This window comes from Dreissena polymorpha, chromosome 3 (genome assembly GCF_020536995.1).
Source record: "Dreissena polymorpha isolate Duluth1 chromosome 3, UMN_Dpol_1.0, whole genome shotgun sequence".
Lineage (NCBI taxonomy): Eukaryota > Metazoa > Mollusca > Bivalvia > Myida > Dreissenidae > Dreissena > Dreissena polymorpha.
In genome coordinates this window covers 26,396,412-26,406,647 of record NC_068357.1, presented here as the reverse complement: position 1 = coordinate 26,406,647, position 10,236 = coordinate 26,396,412, and the positions used below count along the sequence as shown (strand labels likewise).

At 33.8% G+C, this 10,236-nt stretch overlaps 1 pseudogene; it reads left to right on the top strand.

Annotated features, from left to right (window-relative positions):
* Positions 1-5,024: 5,024 nt before the first annotated feature.
* Positions 5,025-9,472, top strand: LOC127873374 (protein phosphatase 1 regulatory subunit 27-like; annotated as a pseudogene).
* The last annotated feature ends 764 nt before the right edge of the window (positions 9,473-10,236 follow it).

The window sequence follows — 10,236 nt, the reverse complement described above, 5'->3', positions numbered from 1 at the left end:
TTCTTGCAAATCTTTGTACTTCTTCTCTGACATTGGTAAATGAGCATTCAATTGTACTTCATGTACTGAGAGATCTGGAACTATATTTTCATCCGTTTCTCTCAAATACAATGTTGACAGTGCGTCTGATATCAACATCGATTTCCCTGGTTTATGCTTCACATCAAAGTCATATTTCTGTAGCGCAAGAGTAATCTCTGTACTCGCGGTGGCGCTTCTGTAATTGACTTCTTAAATATGCTCTCTAAAGGTTTGTGATCAGACTCCACAACAAAGTGTCTACCATATAACTGGTCTTGGAACTTTTGACAACCGAGTACAATGGCTAAATTCTCTTTTTCTATTTGCGCATGGTTTTTTTGTGTGCTGGTTAACGCTCTAGATGCATATGCTATCGGTTTGTTGTTCTGCAGGAGTACTGCTCCCAGGCCACATGAACTTCCATCTTCCTTCAACACTATGTCTTCATCCTTATTGTAGAATGCCAATACTGGTGCATCTGATGCCAACATTTTCAACTTTTCAAAACTTTCATTTTGTTCTTTCTCCCAATGCCAATTAGTATCTTTGTGTAACACATGTCGCAATGGTGCACTTACTTCAGACATGTTTGGCAGAAATTTCTGAAGATATGTGACAAAGCCTAAGAAAGTCTGCAGTTTTTTAAAATTCACTGGTGGTTTCATATCACGCACAGTACGAACTTTCTCTGGGTCTGGTTTCAGACCATCTTTTGTGATCTTGTGACCAACGAATTCTACCTCGTCCTTTCTGAAGTTACATGTCTTCTTACTAAGTTTCAGGTTCTATTCTTGTGCTCTGTCCATCACTGCTTTTAGTCTTTCATCATGTTCTTTTTCAGTTTTTCCCCATACCAATAAGTCATCTACAATCACTTGTACACCTTCCAGTCCTTCCATCATTTCTGTCATTGTTCTTTGATAGATTTCAGGTATTGACTTTATCCCAAACGGAGCTTGTATGAATCTGTATCTCCCAAAGGGTGTATTGAAGGTTGTCAATTTTGAACTTTCATAGTCCAATTTCAGCTGCCAGAATCCAGACGTTGCATCTATGGTGCTGAATACTTTCGCTTCAGGCATTTCAGCAACTACTTCCTCTATTGTTTTCATGGGAGAGTGCTCTCTTTGTATTGCTTTATTCAAGTCTTTTGGATCAATGCAAATTCTGACTGACTTATCTGGTTTTACTACTGTTACCATGCTATTCACCCATGGTGTAGGTTGTTTTTGCCTAACTATCACTCCTAGCTTTTCCACTCTTTCAAGTTCTGCTTTGACCTTATCTTTCAGCATGACAGGTACCCTTCTTGATGCATATACACCTGGTACTGCATCTTTATTTACCTTTATCTGAACTTCCCTGGGTAGGCATCCCAATCCTTCAAACAAATCGCTAAATTCATCTTCAATCTGGTAGATACGTTTTAGCAAGCCTACTTTTTCTGCCGTATCACCACTTATGATTGATTCCGATTTCGTGTCAACTACATAGAATTCAAGAGAATGAATTTCATCCTTCCACTGGTGGTCAAGTGTTATAAGTCATTCCGGCACAACTCTGTGTCCTAAAAATGATCTCAAAGCTACCACTGCCTTTCTTAGTGGGCCGTTCAAATTCAGTTTTTTGAAATCAGTTTTTGATAACACGTTACATTTCGCTCCAGTGTCCAGTTGGAAGTTCAAGCTTACTCCATAAATAAGTAGATTTTCATTAAAAGTCTCATTTGTCTTTCTTGCCTTTCTTCCTGTAGATTTCAGCATACCTACAAATAAGGCATCATAGTCATACTCTTCTCCTTCTAATTCATGTACTTTTTTGTCAGGTCGAGTTTTACAAACTCTAGCAAAGTGATCTTTCTTGCCACATTTCTTGCACGTTTTACCAACAGCTGGGCAGTTCTGACTGTTTAAGTGTTTATAACCACATCTGCCACATGTTTATGACTGGTACACTAGGGGGTTTGTGTTGATTTATGTACTTGTGTGGTTGTCGACTAGGCCAGTTGAATGTTTGCGACTGCTGAGTTTTAGGTTTGTGCGGTTTCAATTAGTGGACATTTGGATCTTCTCCACTGTTCATGGATTTCGACTGTTTTTGTGATATTTCATACGACCTGGAAATGTCAATTGCCTTTTCTAGTGTTAAGTCAGAACCTTCTTGAATCAGTTTTTCTCTTATCTTTTGACTCTTGATTCCGAATACCACACGGTCACGAATAAGGAAATCTTTCTGTTCTCTATAATTGCATTCCTTAGCCAAAACTTTCAAGTCAGTAATATATTCATCTACTGACTCAGAGTCAATTTATATTCTACAGTGAAATTTGTAGCGGTTATAGACTGATTTAGTCTTGGGTCTAACATCTTCGAACCTCTTTTAAAGTTCAGCAGGCTTTTTTTCTATCATCATCGAACAGGTCTGACCATGTTCCTAAACCTCTCTACCTCTCAGTCCAACTCAAATCATTAGATATGCCGACTTTTCCTCATCACATTTCTCTTTTAAGGGGCCTTTAAACATGAATTCAACATGAGTATAAAAGTCTTTCCATGCCGTTACGAGATCCGGACTTTGCCAATTCATCGTCGGTGCATTACCGTGTAAACCTTCCATATTGGGCTCTTACCGACTTTAATCAATAGGCCAGGGACTAGTTTTTTATTTGGCTTTTACTATTTTGCGTATTTCTTAACGTGTAGACAGGATTCGTCAAATTCTGACACCATGTAAAGTAACGAAGACGTGCATGGAGGCTGACATATTATTATTCTATCAACCGGAAGTCATAAAACGTAACACGCAATTTCAATAAACTAAGTATATGACATTGACAGTAATCACAGAGTCTTAAGCATGTAACGTTGATAAGTTCTTGCTTTTATTAAACATACCGAACATAGTTTTTAAAACGGTCTCCCTTCTCAAAGCCAAGAAACCAACAACAAACCATGATCTTTTGTCGTTTTTGTTTGGTAAAACTATGTCGAAAACGTTCCGTTTGTGTTTTTGCTAAACAAGCACACACACCAAATGGCGACAGTACTATGATAACGAATGAACAGCAACTCTAGTGGTATTGATAGTGTGTCTATAAACAATGCGTTGGTTAGTTTTGATTGTTACATTTTGGAAAACCTTACACAAGTCCTTTGTTATAATATCGACGATGCGAGTAATGTTATGCTAATATATGTATACGTGAGAGTATACGCATAATAAATAAGTCATATATTTACATCAATAAAAGTTAAATTGTGAACGTACACTGGTAACATTTTACTCAATATACATTATATAGCAGTAGTGTTCATTCGATTTAACATCGACCCATTAAGTGCGACGTGTTGTTTTTCTTAAGTGATGCAACATTTGTGATTAAGTCTGCAGGTTCGTTAGTTTCGTTTATCGTGACTCAACCACCGTATCATTTTGCATGTATTAGAACAGTGAATAAGGAGTTTAAAAAGTCCATGTAATTAAAAATGAAAATATCATATGACACCAAATTATTCATTTTTTCCAGATTGTTTAACAATAATTCATATATTCAAGTATGCAAATTGTGTAAATCTGCATTTGCATTGTTGTAAAGATCATTGGTAGCCTTCGATATAAGAGATGTTTTAATGTCGTAAAATATCGTTTCTCTAAAAAGATCGGCTATATGGAAAAAAGTAAATATAGTGAAACTTCAGAAGAAAACACAATAATGAAATATTGTATACATTAATTCGCTAATTTTTAATATACTTACTAAAGTTTTTGTCTTGAGTTGTTATAAGAAATAACCCCAAACCGTTTTACCTTTTTGATCGTAAGTGCTATTTAAAGTAAAGTTGCGTCATTAACTTCATTCATTCGTTCGGGCTACAAGACGTTATCAAGCGAACCAATCACCGGAAATAATTTAATACGTGTGCATTTTGCTGTTAATAATAGGGATTGTTTTTGCTGCTTGAACGAACATTATAAGATAAATACCTTTTAATTATTCAAATCATTGATGGCAAATAGATTTCTCTCCCACTTATGTCGCTAGGGTTTCAATATTGAAAACAAGATGTTTAATGATAATCCAGTCGTAAAATGTATCGTACATCTGTATTTTATAACGCGTTTATAAAAGTGGATAAGAAGGAGGAAACAAACTACGTTGTCGAAGCGTGAGGGATGTTTACATTAGTGAAATATTGTCCTCTGATGCAGCTAGATGCACAGGTTTATCTCGCAACACATTGTTGTAAATACTGTTTTGTTCCTTGTATGAAATGGAGGCCGCCTTGTTTAATTACACTGCGTAGTCGCGTATATACAAACACTAAAATGTGTTTCTTTAATAAAAACATCGATGTATGTAGACAAATTAACAACTATGACGCTATTATCAATACACTTAAAAGTGCAAGTTTACTTTACAGTACTGCTTTCAAACAAACAAAAGGTCTTTGGTGAAATGCGTTGGAATGTCTTTGATTAACGTATGAAAATCCAAAAGAAAAACAATAACAATGAAAATACCGTGCTTGTAAGAACCTGGCATAAGAATAAGCAATATAATCCAATCTTTTGGATTGGAGTTACATTCATTGTCTACAGCAGTTATGAAGCAAATGCCATTTGTATTCCTTGTTATGAATTCAAGAATAATCGGGCGAAAAAGCATAAGCAAAATTGTTTTTATTATTAATACACGCCAACGATTAAACATACTGTACGTTTCAATTAGTGTTAAGCAATTTAATGCTGTTAAAGTTAATGTTAGTCTTTGTTTATATATATATATATATATATATATATATATATATATATATATATATATATATATATATATATATATATATATATATATATATATATATATATACATATATTGTATAAAAAATATTTATTAACTTTGTCGACATATGTACGTTTATAATCGGTCGCCTCTGGCACGTTTTTAAAGATAACTGCGCTGTGTGAGTTTGACAATCTAAATGTAAATTTCTTTCGTCTGACATACTTTGTAAAGCATAAGTTAACGCTAAACGATGAATAGGTGAATACAGCGTGACTATTAGATCATGAATTTTGACGGTGAACAGCTATACAAATTAAGATAGATGTCCGTAAGGTGTTCATTAAAAGTACTTTGTAAATGTATATTGTTAATGACCGTGGAATTTTTTATGTTGTCAAACAAACCCAACACATAGTAGGGTTATGTTTATGCAACAAATAGTTTATATTTTAAATGCAATTCGTTATTTCAGTACAGGAGTAGAGCCGAGTAATTGAATGGCATGGAGTTAAATAAAATGGTGAAAAGGAGAATCGTAATAACGACTGTTATCATCTAAACAAACGCGTTGTGTGCGAGTTAAACAGAGGAATTATGTTGGGAATTTTGTTTCTAAGATATTTAGCAGATGTTTATGCGCTAGGAACAAATTCCAACACTGGGTCTGTTGGTAGAATACTTTCTGTTGAAAAACAGATGCATGTAGTAAAAGGCGAGTTGAAATAAACTGCACAAGTGTTGCCGTTGTGCTTTATCGTATATCGGATACCCTAGTGATTAGTTTCGTGCGTATGTGTGTGTATTTGTTGGCAAGGCAAATAAAAATACTTGCTTTATTCTCCATTAAATGGTTTAATGCATGTTTGTTACAAGATCTTGCTTTTATTGCAAATACAAATTTATTTACCGTTGTAAAGTAATTTGCATTTCAAAATGGAACGCTCATACAGATATTTCAAGCATTCATGAAAATGATTTTGTAGGAAATGTGTTTTGCTTCTTAATAGAAAAATATCAAAGCAAGTAGAAATGTGTTATTTCACATCATGAAAGGTATTAAGCGTATGGTTTGTGTCTTAGGTTTATTTAAACTTCAATTATCTAAACATTTCGTGCAGCATTATTAATTTTGTTTTGTTAATATTTAATTCAAAACTATAGTACTTATAACTTTTACAAAATCCCATTTAAGTTTTATTTTTTCATAATCACTGGTTTAAACCCAAATACTTTTCAATAACCTTTCCAATGCGAAGATCTTAGCTTTACTACTGTTCTGATGTTAAATGTTGTATTGTACATATTGTATTGTAATGTTTAGGCAATTGGTTGATCATTTGCCTAACAAAAAACACTAATTGACAACTTCTCCCTTACTTAAGATGTTTCTATGTTATAATTATTCCTATATATGTATTATCTTATATCATAAAATCACAATTACTTTTAAGTTTACACATCCTTCATTACATATGAGTGTCTAGTTCACTCATTTCCTCCGCACAAAAAGGATTACAAAGGCGAGTGATTGGGTCACCGAACGTTCCGAAACAATGGAAATGTACCAGCGTTTTTTTAGGTGTAAATAATAAAGCTCAAAAGGGGACCATCGCAAGTATATAAGTGCGCAATAAGTGACAATGAGTCGAAGAGCAAGTTTATTTGCTAAGCAGAACCCGGAAGGCAAGAAGGCCAAGGGTGTACGGTTTTCTGACGAACTCGTTTTTTCTGGACACTATCAAAGAGAATGACGTCAAAGCCCTGGGCCTCATGTTACGACGAGCAAGTCTACAGGTGGACATTAATGGAATAAACGACGCAGGTATGTGATTAATATTCATTGTGTTTTATCTCTTTCTATAGCGTTTAATGAATCAAAACAAAACAAAGTTTTATGCGAATCGTGCTTGCAACTTTGAAAATTAGCTAGATGTTCTCATTTAATTGTTCACTTGAAATTGTCATGTAGCGGCTGATTATGCACCTGAAAAATAGAAATGTAAAATACGTGTTACCATGCTGCACTTTATTTTTTTCAGTTTCAAAATTCGGCTAAATTTTCTGCATAAATTAACTGAAAGCAATTTAATATATTGTGCCAATGCAATTGCCATTTGAAAGACAAAAATAGGGGCAGATCTTCACAATATATGATCGCATTATTTATCACGCAAATATGCAAAAACCGCTTTTATTGTACCAATTTAACCAAATGAACACAATTTTTATTTACTTTGCATTCGATCAAGTCCATGCAAATGACTTCATAAATAAAGTTGTCACTTTTAAGTTATTAGTCATGCAAGAGTATAAAAACTGATTATCATTTAAAAGCAAGTTAAATGCGTGGATTGTTGATGCCGATATTATATTCACGGCTTTTAATCGTATTGTAATCTAATAAAATGTAGTTAAACACATCATTTCCAGATATTTATATTCATTTTTAAAAGAGTTGGTTTACTATTTCTTCGTTACTTACACACTTATTTTTTAATAACTAGTACGTCAATTCATTTTAATTATATCAGTGGTTGAAAAACACAACTGGCACACTACAAACAGCAAACAGTCTAAACCTAAAAAGAAATTGAGTTATTGTGAAACGGTGATATAAACATCGTTCTAGTCAAATAGGTAACGAACAATTAGTGATTATATCATGAATTGTAACAATTGCTTCATATCAAATATCAATCTGTCTATCAAGACTTAACTATGAACCGTTTACTGAACAACGAAAACGTATTACCTACAAGGTTCTAATTTATAATTTAACAATCGTTGTTAGTATTAGGCGATTAACTCTTCCTACATTGAATTTATAATGGAATTCATTAAATTTTCTTCCTGACTGTGGTCGCAAAGAAAGCATGGGCCTGATGATATTGTATCGACATAATGCAGTCTATATTTGTAGCAATGTAAGAGAATTTAAATGCTATATAGATTTCATAACACTTTACTTGTTAAACATGTATATAATAATGCACTTAAATTCTCTATAGGTATTTCCATTATGCACGAGGCGGTACCTAACGGAAACGAGACAGCAGCAATTTGTTGTTGCAACAGATTTCGGGTATATAATTATACTCCCAAATAGGCTGAGCACATGATGAGTGTAACGTTTGAACAGCGTTTTATACTGTCCTATAGGTCTGACCCCTCTTCATCATGCGGTCCTGGACGGGAACGAGGCTGCAGTGAAACTCCTGGTGACCCATGGAGCGGATATCAACAAACAGGACGACGATTCATGGACGCCGCTACACGCTGCGTGCGCAGAGGGGCATGCAGATATTATTCAGTGAGTTTAGATATTAACGAAGTTTTATTTGCTAGTGAGGTATGGCGTGTGTCAACGAGTCTATATGCTTACGTTGTTAAATTCCTCAAAATGTTCTGCAACGATTACATTCGATTTTGTATTAAGTTATGCCCAAAGGAACGTAAGTTCATATTTTACATTTCAATTGCATAGTATTTTATTTTTCCACGTCTTGTCTTACACTTTGCTATTAGAATTGTTCAGAGTGCCAATTGAGCTCAAACTACCTTATTGTCCTATCCATATACCTCAACATCTTAGAGAACAATTTATAAGTTTATAAGCCGAATACATGAAAAGCTTATCAGATGACATGCATATGTTTTAAATTAAAACGAAATTGTTTGGTTGGGATGGTATAAGAACATTTACACAATTATTCAAGTTCGAAGATTATGGGTGGAAACTGTACTGCCAAGTAATATACTTACGAATATTGCAAGAGTATTTCATTTCAAACATACGAACACCAGCTATGTACGCATTTTTCAGGTTTCTCTTAGAGAATGGTGCAGACAAAAGCATACTAACAGATGAAGGGGAACGACCTCTTGATCTCGTGGATCCGTCCGATATGGAAACTATAAGTGTAATGCTGAGTAACATTCATCCAGATAGCAACAGCCAATCAGAAGATGAGTTAGAGAAGGACGTCACTGTGTCTATAACTTGATCAATATGCATACTCAAATGAAGTTCCATTAAGTGTTGCAGATTCTCGAAAACGCCGAAATATCATTGCGTTGGACAATAAGTGACAATAAGTTAATAGATACCAATAAACTGAATAACGTTAACAATTAAAGGTAAAAATGTTGTTCGTAGTTCATCAAATAGAGTTCGGAATCAGGGTATAGATTCATTGTAAATACCATTGAAATTTGATATCAATCGTTTCATTATATTGTTCCATTTATAATAAATGTAAGACAAGCAGTAAACACTCTTTAAATATTTCAATAAAAATGTTTTGACACACGGATGTTTCAAACTACTTCATTACAAAAACATTGTGTGTTTTGAGGATGCATATCATTTTTTATGTAATAATTTTTACAACATCGTCTATCATCTCTTATCAGAAAATACGGTTTAGTTTTAAAAAAAATAAATCAAGTTTTGAATAGGGCAATAAATACATGCTATACATTTTGTATTTTCGTTCCTGTTTATGTGTGATTAAGTGTTTTAGCAATCAAACACGTGAACGGTTACATGCCAACGATTCAACCGAAAATACTCTATATTGTAATTTGCTGTCACTTATTTATCAGAGACGTCACCTGCGATATGCACAATAAGAATAAATTGATGTAATATAATTATTGAATACTAAAGAGATGTATGTTTGTTTTTTTATTTAGTTATATAGTACATTTTTAGTTGCCAACATCATGTTTAATAACGCTCCGATCAATTGCTTAGGGTTTCACGGAACCTGAGATTACGGCGTTCAATAAATATTGTCCTCACATGCAATTTATATTAATACAACCCAATACATGAAGGTACCTGTGGCTTTGATGTGAACATGTTGTAATTTGCTTGAAGAAACCAATATTGGTTTTAAGTTATAAACCGTTATCCGCGGGTTATAATTATAATGTCTTTGTGAAAAAAAATTGGCACAGTATAATCGACCTGGGTTGTACGGTTTGCTTTCCGTAGTAACAACTACACTTGCAAGTTTGATGTACAGTGTTTCAGTATCGCCTACGGTTTATACAAAAACAGAGAATATATTAATGAGTAATACTAGTTAACAAATACGTAATTATGTTTTCACTTATCAAACATTTGCGAAATCATATTTGCATATTAACATATTTTGGCTAATATTCCTTTTGAACAACGTTACGCCCTATAACCGCGGGTTACAAACACATTTAAACTACGAGGGAAAATGTTCATATAAACAAGATGAGTTGATAATATACCATTACGTAAGAGGTAATGTATTATTGTATTTTCACTTGAACGGATTCGAAGAGCTCCAGTTTATATGTAACCGGTTATATTTAACTATTTTCAAGAAAATGTTCATCGACTTTATAAAATTGTAGTTTTAACTGATAAAAAAGCAACTGTACACAATACATTA